Below are 14,723 nucleotides of genomic sequence, written 5' to 3' on the forward strand. Positions count from 1 at the left end.
TGGAGTCGTGAACATTGTGGAAATATAATGCCACAGAAACAGAAGACATCTCCCCTTCTGTACTGAAGAGATGATGCCTGCACGTGGAGTGCTCCTTCAAGACGTGGACCTTGGGGATGGCACGGGAGAAGGAGAATGGCACACACCCTCCTGCCTCAAGAGGAATTTTTATTCACTAAAATAAGTGAATGGACAATTTTGCCCACAGTCATGAATGGCATAAAACTATTTATCAAATAACATACGGCACTGGAGATTAATCAGCACGACAATTCACCATATTAATCAGGCAAACATTACTGTGTCGTTTGATAGAGTTGATCATAATTAATTTCCTAATACAATGTCACAGGATTGTTACTTTAAAACATATGCCTTTACTTCATCAGTTAAAAGAAAAAAAAACCCCAAAGCTAGCATGTAACTACATGGCAGGAGCAGAATGAAGCACACACAATGCCTTAACACCACCACTTAACAATTCAACACGTGAATTCAACAGACGTGACAACACACTGCAATTACCAGATGTTCCCACATGTGTAACAACGAAGGAAATATATCACAGAAGAAAAGGAGGATTAAAAAGAGTTGCTGCCAGAACAACAGAACTAAAACCACAGACAATAATATAACATTTCTTGTTTAATGGCACATAGGTGAAGGGTTCTCAGTACTTTCATAGTGCAGATCACAATTTAACACCTCTCTTCCTATTCATGGTCACATAGCACCTCTGTGGCAATTATAGCAGCTGCTTGCGTGGAAAAGTGATATGAAGAAAATGTATTTTTGGATGTCTGTTAATGTGATTTAGCAGCTGGAAACAAGCAGGTAACTCAGCGATACAGAATACATATTGTGAACTTCTGCCTCCCCTGCTGATACAACCCTCCTAACTTAATCCCCTCTTTACATAAACCCAGTGAAGGGATTTAAATAAAACAAAAAAAATGTGGTGCCACTGACATTTGCAAACCATTTTTCTATTCACTCTGCTTTGTGATATCCCTTTCTCCATTCTTTGTCTTTCTTGTCCTTTTAGATTGTACACTTCTTGAAAGAGGGACTTTGTGTCGTGCCTAGCATAATAGGGACTCATTCTCAATTTTTCCCTAGGCATTACCATAATAAAAATAATAAACAGTGAATGATAAATATGCCTTAAGTAGACCTGTCCTCCATTTATATTACAATTTGTTTCTGACCCACATATAACTTGCTATCTAACTGTTTGCCATGGTAATTTATGAGGTTCAGCAATTTCAAGTTATAGAAAATTAAGAAAACTTCAGCTAGCTCGTCTCTGCTCTTTTGTTTGTTTTTTTTATTAAATGCCAAAAAAAATGCAGATACACAGTGAAGCACCATAAAGAATGTAAATGTTTTCAGGTGCTGTGGCTACCTATCTTGTGGGGGACAAAACATTACCTGAGGTCATGTCTGATAATAAGATTAGATGAAATATATATTAAGGTTTCCTTGGATACCTTTTCTGCTTTATTAAATTGCTCTAATCCTTGTGATTTGTCTCACAAATTTTGCAGATCATTTAATCTTCTGTTTGATGAATGGCTTTTGCTCACTAAATAGGAATTCTTCTCTTGCCTATCCAAAAATGCATAGAGAGACACCTCTATCTGTAGGAATCATCCAATACAGGTGGAAAAGGAACACACTGTTCCCACCATGCTTTATCCTAGGCAGAACACTAAAAATGTTACAAGAATATACGGATACCTTCAGTAAATGCTCCTTTAGATATCTGAAAGATATCTTTATGTAGCTTGTTTTGCACTTAATTATTGCACTTTTCTTTTTGTCCAAATAGAATTATTACTAAGATTTATTACATCCAGCTCTGTTTATAGTCTAAAATCAATAGCCATGACCTCAGAACAAAATATTGCTGCCAGTAATCTTTAACTGTTGTACAACGGTCAAGACAGCAATAGCAGAACAACAAAAAAACACCTCATCCTGCTTTCTTATATTTTTATTGTTTCCCAGCATCATTATAGCATAATATTCCTTAGATACTTCATCTTTCCTTTTTAAGAATATTTCCATGCTGTAGTCTTAGCCTATGCTACTTCATGTGTTTTGCCCAGTCTCTCCTCAATCATCCACATACAAAACCCTCAAGTACATGATTATTTGTGCTTGGAACTCACGCTTGTCTGCATAGTTGGGGGCACAGTCTAAAACTGGAGCTGTGCTTTAGCTTGGGCTGGAAACTGCCCACTTTGCAGCAAGGACATAGGCAAGATCACTGGAGTGCTGATAGTCTTCCAATGCCCTTCCCACAATTTGCCCCAAGGGACAGATAAATTCTCCAGCAATTGACAGAGTTGACTGGGAAAGAATCCTACAGCAACTCATAACACAAAACCATGGAATGTTTTCCTGAACACACACAGGCAAGTTAACAAACAGTGAGGACACAGTAATGTGGACAGGGCTTTGCTGTGGGAATGCTCATATTCAGGGTAGGCTGATCTGAGTATTCAGATTCAGGTGCCAACCATCAGGGCTGATTTACCCTAAAAAACAGAAAATAAAGAACCATCAGTGTAACATGTAGGATTAGGGTAGCATCACTTTAAATTGTTTGTAAACTCTAGTCACCTTCATTTTTCTCTGTTTCAAAACCACCAGAGTCTTGCCAGAGGAGCAGTGTATGTCAGTAGACCTTGCATGTTGCATTTGCAGTTAGTAAATGATTATTTGGACTCCATTTACCCTTTCAGTTTGTGTATGTGGTTTAAAGTAAAGGACAAGCCACCAAGTAAATTTGTTTCAGAATATGAAGACAATGTTTGTCCCTTAGTTCAATATTTATACATTGTGTTATGATTACTAAAATGCCTTTACAATGACAGTTAATCAAAATAATCGTACAAATGTTGACGAAAGTATATAACCGTTGTTTTTGCTCTAGCCACAGGTATAATTTGTATAACATGATGAAAGAATGTGTGCTGAACATATGTGGGTGAAAAGGCAAATTAATAAATGTGGGGGTATGGCTATGCAGTGATTAAAGAGTATTCTGTAGCCATACGTTGGCAGGTGTAAATCACTATGTCATGAACATGAATTACATATTTCCCCTCAGAAGACTCCTTGCCATTTCTAGTAGCTTTGCCATTTTTTCTGACCTTTTCTCTCTGCTCTCTGACATCTCTTCTACCATCCCCTTTTTAAAGACACAGGTAAATAGAATGCATCTATTTATTTATTTATTTTGCACAATTTTATTTCATACTTCATAATCTTATTTAGCTAGATAAGGAACATCATAATGTGACTGTCACCATCATGAATTCTCTCTTTTGCTGAACACAGTGATGATTAATAAAATAAAACTAGCACTGCACAGGTTACATATATACACAAGCTTGTTCATTTGTTTTCTTTTAGTTTTAAAATCTGGCAGCAACTGGTTACTAAAAATTAGATTTTTAATTCACATTAATTTACAAAAAGTGCTGCCTGATAACATAGGTGCTTCCAAAACCTACAAATGCCTATTTTAATTAAGCCTGCACTGCTTACCACCACATCTTCCCACCCCTGCCCCTCCAACAGACTTGCTGATGCTGTCCAGCTCTAGAAGTTCTTCTTCACCTCCTGTCCTGGTATAAGGGCGAGACAACTGCAGTAATATATCTACTTCCGTCCCTCTAACCTGCATGAATGCTCACACAAACACCCCAGGCATGGAGGCAGCACAGCTTCAGGGGTTCTCCACCACAGGCCTGGAAGGGCAAGGAAGGGGCCATGAGGTGTCAAAGAGGGGTGGTGATCTGCAGAGCTGTCAAGGATTATCCACTCCCCAGACGCTCTGAGAGCACAGGGCTGAACACTTCAGTAGTTTTCCATCCCTTTGTGTTTAGGCTGGGGAAGGGGGAAGAAAAGAAATCTTGTCTACATGCTAAGAAAGGAAGCTGCCTCTCAGCAGGTGCAGCAACACTGATTGGCTGCCTGTTCTCATTATCCTGTTCTTGGGACAGGGCAGCCACTGACCCATAGTAGGGTCTGAAAACCTGCAGCCCATGGGGAAAATGCATCATGTTGGTGGGTCTCAGACTTAATATATGTAGCTGGCTATTGTTTAGCCACTTCCGCAAAAAAGAGCTCACCTTACGGCAACGTCCCTAAAGAGTACAATCAGCAGGTCTCTATCTGTGCCCAGTGTAAAAGGAGTTTTGAAATCAGTAAAAATTCATTGCCTGATTTTCAGGAAGGCCAAGCATCATTGACTTTAGTGGGAGTTACAGCTGCTCAGTATCTCTAATAATCAGGTCAATTTTATTCTAGAATATTTTTTATTGCAAAGTCCACAGAAAAATATGCTTTCTGATCATCTGATTAGAATAAGACCAAGTAAGGAACAAAGCTCATATGTTCAGTTGCATGCTTCCCAGGAGTTCCTCCACAATGTATACTCAAAACAATAAAACACCTAGGAAATCTCTTCCACTTTGCGACAACAATATTAAAATTAAATTAAAAGACAACAATATCAACAACTACCACCCCCACATCCAAATTACATCTTAATTATCCATCAGAACTATGTTACAAACGATAGGCCTAATTCTCATTCCCCATTCAAAACCTGAATAAATGGGTTTTGCACTCAGGTTCAGAAAGGACATAACTCTGTTCCCAAACTGAAGCAATATAATGGTACAACAGTACTGACACTCTGAAGCTCCTAGTGCAGCTCCCAGATTATAATAGTGGTTGCAACTTGTTATATTCTCTCTGCATATTGGATCTGCAAACTCATTGCTTAGACTTCTGCTATATCCCCAAGCCTTCCATCCAAGGTGCCACAGAGAGATCCACCACAGAGCACTGGCCCATGGCAAGAAAGTGATGAAGAATCCTCTGTCTGGTCATTCTCCAACTTGTCCCACCACACATAGGAACCAAGACAATTGTGCTGCTTTCTGGGCCTGGCATACCCCCACACAGAGTAGAAGCAGTATTTACACATTGGGAGCTAGAACCTTTATTTACTAAGTGCAGGTACTACTGGACAAAGGAGAGAGATTGGGGAAACCATTCTGCTTAAAACTGAAGAGGTGACTACATTATCCAGATGTAAACCTATTATCATAGGCTAGAAGCATGTCCCTATACTACATATATATTCTATTCCTCTCCATTGTCACTGAATGAGACTTTTCATTAGAAATATTTATATGAGAACCAGACCGCATGAGCATTATGCACACAAATCAAATTAAATATTTTATTTGTAGTACAGTACTTGAAAATCACTTGTATTATTCATCCACAAATGCACAGTTACACGCGTGCAGATGAATACAAAAAAAGTGTATTAAAATAGTTACTGATACAGCTGTGTTTTTTTTAAAGGAGGAGAATATAACATTATAAAATATAATAAAACAATATTTTACTTATTTTACCTTAACCATTTCTCCTCTACTAGCCCTTCCCTCAGACAAATGACAAATCACAGGATTCAAATGCCAAGCTCCCTAGTAGCATTTGTAATGGCCCTTGATATTACTTCCAGTCTAAAAAGTAGTTCAGCCAGCTAATAAAGAAATTCTGTGGTCCTGATTTGCTATTTTTACTGCTGCATGGAGACTAGAACCATACTCATCTTTACTCTATGCAAATAAAATCAATGGGCTAAACTATCCTTGTCTAATAGCTGCAAAAAGGGAGCAGGTTACTTGAGATTCATTCTCACTTTCATGGCCCCTGGCTCAAAGAAAGCCTGGCTTTGCAGTTCTATGGAGTGGGCTAGACGTGTAATGCAGCAATCTCAGGGCTGCAGTATAGAGAGGAAGGCCATTCCAACACATGCTTAGCCTATCTGTGCTCTTCTCCTGACACCTATACCCTTTGCTGGAGAAGCTATATTGCCAATGACTTCTTTCCTGTCCCTTCACCTTATCTTCTTCAAGTGCCGAAAAGAATCTTCTAGGACAGTGTCAAAAGTCCCTCCTTCAGGAATTTTCCTGTGGTTTTCCAACAGGATGGTACCACTGTCATAAACAGATAGTTAAGGGTTAATGTCTCTTTTACCTGTAAAGGTTAACAAACAGGGAACCAAACACCTGACCAGGGGACCAATCAGGAGACAAGATACTTTCAAATCTCGGTGGAGGGAAGCCTTTGTTTGTGTTTTTGGGTTTGGCTTTGTTCTCTCTGGGTCCTGGAAGGGACTAGATGTGCAACCAGGTTTCTTGCCAATCTCCCTGCTACAGTCTCTTATATATTCAGAATAGTGAGTATTTAGTAAGAAAGGCGATTATAGTCTTTTGATTGTTTTCTGTATTTGCAAATGTGTATTTGGCTGGAAGTATTTTAAATTGTATTTCTGCTGGAGAAGGCTTTTTCTCCAGTTTCTATAAGCTGACAGACCCTGTAACTTTTACCACCTAAATTGCAGAGATAACTTTTACTCTTTTCTTTCTTTTTATTAAAAGTTTTGCTTTTTAAGACCTGTTTGATTTTCTCCCCTTGTTGAGGCTCAAGGGAATTGAGTCTGTACTTAACAGGGAAGGGGAAGGGAGGGGAGAAGGGTGGAATCCCTTTGTTTTAGATTCACGGAGCGTGAATCTGTCTCTCTCTCCAGGAGCCCAGGGAGGGAACACCTGGAGGGGAAGAGTCTGGGAGTGGCAACGGCAAGGAAAGGGGTTTACTTTCCTTGTGTTAAGATCCAGGGGGTCTGGGTCTTGGGGGTCCCCAGGGAAGGTTTTGGGGGGACCAGAGTGTATCAGGTACTGGAATTCCTGATTGGTGGCAGCTTATCAGATCTAAGCAGGTAATTAAGCTTAAAGGAATTCATGCTGGTACCCCAACTTTTGGACTCTAAGATTCAGATTGGGGAAAGATACTATGACAACCACACAGAGCAGCTATCCCCCCACCATGCTCCCCAAATGCACAGAGCACCACCATGCAGGTGCATGAAGGGATTTTTGCATGGGTCTCATACCTCCAATTAATACAAAAGTACCTGATCCAGCTGAGCAGTGTAGGGCTGCTCCTTCTGTAACTCCAGAAGCAGGCCACTCCTGTAGCGGTGAGCAAACTGGTTACACTATGGGACAGGTATTCCACATTGTAGTGTGCATCTTGCAGGGCTTGCTCATCCCACAGCTCAAGCTTTAACAGCTACATCATGCACAGCAGGGAAAGGAGCATGTTAAGAGTGGAGGAGACAGAATACAGCAAGGTCCAGACAAAGTAACTGGGCCTGTCACATTCCCACAGTGGCTATTAAACAACTGTTTGAGAAACCAATAGTCACTTCACTTCCAGACTGGACCAGATGTAATTGTTCTTGTGCAGTTACTGATGCTGCAGTGATCTGAAGGTATTACAGCTCCCAAACAACTGGTTGGTACACTTCTACCCCGATATAACAGGACCCAATATAACATGAATTCGGATATAACGTGCTAAAGCAGCGCTCCACGGGGGCAGGGTTGCGCACTCCGGCGGATCAAAGCAAGTTCAATATAACATGGTTTCACCTATAACACGGTAAGATGTTTTGGCTCCCAAGGACACTGTTATATCGAGGTAGAGGTATATATACAGTACTTCCAATCAGCTGCCACCAGAAAATCTTGGTTAGAGCATATACCAATTGTTTTGTCAAAGGTTCACCAATCTGAAGGCTTCACAAAGGCCTCTAAAATTGTTTATATGTGCCTTACTCATATAGCTTTAATAGTCATTAAAACCACTGATGGGCACAAATACCCCTTTGACCTGGAGTTCTCTGTTCCCCTGTGGCTACAGACTAGGCAGTCTAGTTCAACTAGTCCTGTTGAACTGAGATTTATCACACACACACACAAAAATCTCATCTCCAGTTTTATTTCAGGTTAGATGGTATAATTAAAAATTTAACATTCCAACACTGGGAATAAATGAAACAAATTATGGGCAAGCAACCTCCAAATAAACAAACAGCAGTAACATTGATGAAGTGTGATTTCTTGGCAGGCCTCATATACATGTTCTCTGCTCTTATTACCCAGATCTGGGACTAGTGCAGAAGGCACCTCATGCAGGAAAAGCATGCACCTTGCCCTGCTTTCAAAGCTCTCTCTAAGCCATCTGAGAGCCAGAGTCTCATTTCTTTTTCACATTCAGGATAGGATGTAGGGTCTGGACTTACTATCATGCAGAGGATTTTCCCCAGCCCCAGCACAGACAAACATCAAGCAACTGGATCTGCAATCTATATTTTAATTTTAATTATGTTTAGTTAAATGGACGCATGCAGATGGAACAAATTCCACATATCTTCCTTATGAAAAATCAGCAAACTACTCTGAGTCTTGCTCATACTGCACACATGCACATCAAGAAATCTTTTGCCAAATCCATTTTTAAAACCTTAATTTTACATTTCAGCCCACTGCAAGTGTATAGTACATACAGAGTAACAAGCTTTTAAATGACTTTAAATAATCAATTTTGGTCATATATGCACTCAGGACATATATGCACTCAGGCTGCATTATATGTTGAATAATAAATTAGTAAAGTGTATGTAAATAATATATTTTGATAAATTTAACATTTAGCTTTGACAAAAACATTGAAAAGCTGATTTTATGGGTCAGAAACTGCAGTCCTTATTCATTTAAAACTCCCATTGAAGTCAAGTGGAATTTAAATCTAAGTATGGACTGTAGGAACCAGCCTTTATAAGCAAGAAAACAATTTGGCAGTTCAGAAATATATAGCATAAAATCTATGCAGTACATATAACAGCATTCACTTAATAGGATATGTTCTACATCTATGATATTCTATTCATATAAAACCTCTTTCTGCAGCTTCTGATAGCATATGAAAATAGATACATCATTCAGATTTGGCTTGTTGACAGTAAAAGTAAAAACCCCACTAATATTCTGAGTCATTACTAACCTCTTAGTTTTTTTGCATCAAAATGTAGTTGTGAAGCCACTGAGGTCAAGCAGAGCAGATCTACCGATGCTTAGAAAGCAGGTGACAATAGCAAAAGCTTTGCAAGCCTCTCTTTATATGCCTGTTTATGTACAATTTTTGTGAGTGTCTGTTTCTCTTCTCTTAGTCTTTGTAATTAAGGAAATTAACATGAAAATGAATCTTTTATTTAAGAATTCCTGGTTCTTATTTCCTACTTGAGTGTAAAAGCCATATATGTGACATTACAGTGTTTTCTACAGCAATTAACTATGATTGTCCAAAAGATTATGGACAAGATTTATTCCTTGTTTAATACCACAGATGTCAATAACCTTTGACTCTATTATCCGTATCCTGCTGTTATTACTCTGGCAAAATTCTGTTGACTTCTGAGCAGTTTTTGGCAGAGTGACAACTGTAGCATCAGACCTCTGGGTGAAAAGTAAAATAAAGCACAAAATAAAGTTTTAAGAAATAAAGATCATGTTTTCATCTGAATGTCCTCAAAACAATGATTGTGAAAAGAATACAGAAAATATTTTTCCATGTAATGTTTTTCTATGAGTCATTAGTTGCTCTTTGAAAGCCAGATTTTTGCTAACTTTACTCTCATCAAGTGGTTCTTACTCCATGAGTAGTTGCACTGAAATCGGTGGAACTATTTGACAAGTAAGGTCCTACTCAACATGACAAAAGGGATTAGAATCAAACCCTGAATTATGGACCAGCTACATAAATGTGATTGTGAATTTTATATTTTTTGCTGAGTTTATTTATGTAAGTAAGCGATTTTGTTGTTTTCAAAGTACCCAAAATGGGACTAAACCAACTAAGCTTACACTAAGCACAAGAACTTCATCTGCTAACCTGTTTTCACTATAAACATAGTACTAGTAACCATCTTAAGTAGTTATACCTAAAATCCTAACCTGGTCTGCTCTCTGTTTCAGTCAATGCAGTCTTAGTTTTTCCAGCTTATTATAGTACTTTGAACTTGTTTAGCAAACAAGTATATTCATATGTTAGGACTGGCAAAATGATTAATTAAAATAAGACATATAAAACAAACAGAAGAAACATCTGGGTATTGTTTAATTTTATGTTTATTATAACAGCTACTTTCAAGTATAACTGTGATCTCTTATTACGTTTCTGCTGTCAAGCACCAGTCTGTTTAGTGTCAGTTTATTCAATAAAGCCAAATGCAACAAAAATGAATAGTGCATGTCATAATTGTCCTTAAGCAGTTTTATGAATGAAGTCAAATTACTGTGAGAAATGATATTCATACTTATACAGCAGACTTGTACAGTACATGATAATAGCAATGAAACAGAGAATATTTGCCTTCACCAACAGTAACTGTAAGCAAATACAGGTACACAGTACTTTATTGGTAAGAATTCCTACAGTAAGCACATGTTAGAGGAATTAATCATTCATTCCCAGCAGACTGCTTATATATTTCACTGGGCCATTATCTGATCTGAATAACAAGAACAACTGCATAGTAAAATGCATTACCGCTGACAGCAGCAACTTTATGCTATCAACCTTAAGATGTAACTATTGAAGGCAACAGAGATTTTTGAACTCTCCTTTGTTGCTTTGAACATACATATATATATACATATAAGCTATAATTGCCAGGGCTTTGACTCGGGTCATTTTCCATTGTATTAAATCGTAATGACAGCAAGTGTGAAATATGTGTCAAGCCACTTTTTATTAGATAGTTAAAGTATACCCATCAAAAATTCTAGATTTGTATGTATTTATATGCCAAAAACTGAGCAGAAAGTATGTTCCAAATTATTAAAGTCATAAGTATGCTGTTCTTTAACCCAATCCCAACTGCATATGTGATTAAATACTTGGGAAAGATATTAAAATACTTTTGGGGAAAAGACAGACCATATATTATACATTCAGTATCACATGTTGCATATCTGGGGATCACTTACCACACCAATGAGTCTAACCTCATAAACTTCTATCCGCATAGTTTCAAAATGCATCATGCAAATTAGCTAGATATATTCTTTTAATGTTTTCCACACAGAGAATATCCCAGCAATGAACAATGTCAAAATGTTACCCATTATTAGGAAAGCAATTCTGAATGTTTTAAATTCATGTTCATGAAGCAATGACACAGAATGCCTTAGTATGCCATCAGATACATAACTATCATTTTTGTTATTTCAAGTTCACAGGTTCATAAAACAACAACATTTTGCTGCCACAAAAGCTGCCAAACACAGAAAGAATATTGTGATGCAGCACTAAGTCACCAATCATTAACTATCCTGTGAACTTGTAGCCTATGCTTTGTAATTATTCCTTGCTTTGAATTTATGTGCAGCTGTAGGCAAATGTGAATTTTATTTTACTACTGTACATGTTAGGTATTACAGACTGCTTTTATGTTAATGTCTTACATCAATCTTGTCTAATTGGCCTTGTTGTTACATTATCTTTACAGTTATCAAACTAGAATACAAGAACATTTGATTTTACAATAACAACTTTCACTTTTGAAAGTAACGATTAGCTGCCACTGATATGTAGGAGAAACTTTCACATTAAGATGTAATATAGAATCATCCTGTGTTGTGTATCAAAAATGAATGTTCAAATATCAGTTGGTTAGTTTCTTGTAACTTTGAAAATTACATGAGACCTAAATGCATCTGAGAATCAGAAAACTGAAAGCAATATCTGCAGGAGATTAACTTTTGATGGTTCTATTTACACTACACCAAGTATACTGTATTTCTAATTTATACTGTGCAGTGTGGACTTTAATTTGTCAAGAAACAGGTAAGTTGTATCCAAATTGGGATCCATACTGTGCCTACTCTATGCATAACAATACAAGAAGAATTCAAACCAAAGTCCATTTGGTAATAATAATGAAAAAAATGCTGAAATGTTATTGATTCCTTCTAGTACATTCAATACGAACTGAGTCAACTATATTTCTACTGATATGACACAAAGGTTTTATTTAGATATTATAAAACACTAGCTTATGGTTTTCATTGCCCATATTCATAATTCCCCTCCCACTCTCCACCTTCCCTGCCTCAGAAGCAGTTAACCCTCAACTACTGATATTAGTAACACCAGTAAAATAAAATAAAAATTTAGTAGTAAGCTTTTATTAATACACATACACATACAGAGAGAGAGAGAGAGAGAGAGAGACCAGAAATGCAGCAAATGCTAATTATGGGCATGCTGTCCCAAGGGCAATAATTCATGCAAAAGTTTTTCTTATGCAAAGACATTCAATGTTAAAGACACCTTAAACCTGCCACTTCCTGCCATATCTCTGACAGAGCTTTATATATTCTTCTGTCAGTAGCACAACTCAACCACCAAAGTACAATGGTATTCTCCCCTTCCAAATTGAGTTTATCCTATTTTCCCCTCCCCAAAGAAAATCTTTTTCACAAATCCAAGAAATGCCCCAGATACTTTAAGTAGAGCTGGATAATCAAAACAGTGTTTCCTAGAGCTGCCATCCCCATCAGAAAAAAAATGTATTAAAATTCCAACAACGTTGGAGATTTGGACTAAAAATATAATGTTTTTAAAAACGTCAATTAATGGCAGCCAAAAGCATCCTTAGTAACTACACCACGTTATTTTATGGTAGGATGATCTGACACCTAGAGTCACCTTTCCGTTCGAAACCTCTCCATCCCTACTAGAAGCATCTCTTTGTTTATATTTTATATAAAAATACAGGTACCTAAACTCGATGTAATATACACAACCAACACTTTTCGAACCCATAACGCCTCTAATACAAGTGCTCACCTTCAGTTTTCTTTCTTAGATTTTTTTTAATGGTTATAAGCTCAGCAAACCACTCTTCCCATTGGGAACAGTTTAAGTTACAACAGTCAAAGTTTCCTCTTTGACCTGACCCGGGCTGGTTAGCAGAACAGAAACGGACATATTGTAAAATGAAAAGATACCTCTCCCCCCACCCCACTGCCCCTATACAAACAAGGATTTACTCACTAAAGCAGCCAGCCCGGACCTCTTTGGAAAAGCTCAAGGAGTCTTCGCTTTCCTCTCCTGCCAGTCAGCTGAAGAACAGTGTCTCTATTCCACACGGGCCCAGAGCGAACTGCAAGGGAAGAGAAGCACATGCCACATCAAGCAGGTTTGTTTTGATGGGCTGACGGGTTAGTCTTTTCAGGGAAGAGGTTTGCACCACAGCGCTATAGCGCATACATAAAACCAAGGCTCAAGCGTGCCCTGAAAATTGTGGGGGGTGGAGGGGTGGATACCTGCAACTCTCTCCGCTGAAGCTGGCAGAGAGAGACTGGGGGGGTGGGGGGAGGAGGGTTGGAGGGGAGGTGAAAGTGGGACGCTCCTTGGTGGCACCAGCGGGAAGAGGCAGCGAGAGCACGAGAGGAGTCAATGGTGCTGTCAAAGTGACACACACACGCCCGCTCCTGCTGCCGGCTGTGTGCGAGGCAGCGGCAGAGGCAGCATCTCCCTCCAGCGCGCGCGCACACACACACACACACACACAGGCGCATCCTCACCAGCGCCAGCCCCAGCCCCACACGCGCTCACCTGCATTTCCTTAACGAGCCACTTGATGGCTGGCCGCGGCAAGGCACGGCGCGCTCCCCGGCTCCGGCCAAAGCCCACCGGGGAGAGGGGGTCGGGGCGCTGATACCGCTGTAACTTTCCTTGCGCTCTCCCTGCTCGTCGCTGGGGTGGTGCCCTGCGGAGAGCAACCCCCTCTGGGAGGGTGCAGCTGGCGCCCCGCCCAGCCAGCTAGGTGAGCCCGGCTGTCCTGCTCCCGGACTGCAGCGCGCACCCCCCGCGCACTGCGCTGCCGGCTGGGGAGCAGCGCCAGGGGCTGCTCCAGGGCCCTGGGTGCGGAGGCAGAGAGAGAGGAGCGCTCCCCGCTCGGGGTCACGGAGGGAGGGGGACGAGCACCTTGACCCGCTGAACTTTCTACCAGGCGATTTTAATTTTTGGGTGCTTGGCGTGCGGGCGAAGGGCGAGCTGCAGCTGCTTTCCCGGCCCTCCCTCCTTCCCGTTGCACTCGTGCAAAAGGAGCAGCCGATCTTCCTGCTAATAATAATACTAAGCCTCCCCCCCCCCCGCTTTGCTCTCCCCGGGAAAACAATTAATAATGCATCAAAATAATGCACCTTCACAAGGCAGCGGCTGGCAATGGGCAGATAATACCACCACTTAGGAGATCGCCGCTGTGGACACGGCGGTTAGGCACCTTTGCCTACCACTCATGCCTAAGTGTAAGCACAGATTGTGCCCCTGCTATTAATAAAGCCCCTTTCCCTCCCAAGCAGCTATCATAATCATCAAAGAAAGTCTCTCTCTTCACAGCGGAATGGATACAGCGCCTCAGTGGGCCCCTGCTGGGGCTGTGTTCTAGGCAGGGTCCCCCCCTCCTCACCCCAAAGCCAATCTGCTCGCTTCTCCTCCTCCTTTGCTTACACTGGTGGGTTAAGCAAAGCGTTTGGCCCTTTTAGTGTTTGCCGTTCCTCCCCTGACGATAGTTTGTGTATTTTAAATAAAGATTTCATTCTGCCAGCCCGCAGGAAGCTTTTAACAAGAGGCAGCTGAGCGTGTCGATATCTTATCTCTTTTTACTGCTGCTCCGGCGTGTATATCAGCTCCAAACTCATCTCTTTTCTTCGCCGCCTAATGCTGTGCCATCTGAGCGGCGGCAGCAGCAAAGCGCTGCTCCCAGGGGG

General features: G+C 40.2%; 1 protein-coding gene across 40 annotated transcripts in view; it reads right to left on the reverse strand.

Annotated features, from left to right (window-relative positions):
* The window catches only part of PTPRD (protein tyrosine phosphatase receptor type D), a 1,707,428-nt gene extending 1,693,979 nt beyond the window's left edge, over positions 1 to 13,449 (reverse strand). For all 40 annotated transcript variants that reach the window (XM_030566328.1, XM_030566329.1, XM_030566317.1 and 37 more), the window contains exons 1-2: positions 13,275 to 13,449; positions 13,003 to 13,111 (exon numbers count right to left, since the gene is read on the reverse strand). The gene's annotated coding sequence lies outside the window, so the exon portion shown is untranslated. The remainder of the gene's footprint in view (positions 1 to 13,002; positions 13,112 to 13,274) is intronic.
* Positions 13,450 to 14,723: the final 1,274 nt, after the last annotated feature.

This window comes from Gopherus evgoodei, chromosome 6, assembly GCF_007399415.2.
Source record: "Gopherus evgoodei ecotype Sinaloan lineage chromosome 6, rGopEvg1_v1.p, whole genome shotgun sequence".
Classification (NCBI taxonomy): Eukaryota; Metazoa; Chordata; order Testudines; family Testudinidae; genus Gopherus; species Gopherus evgoodei.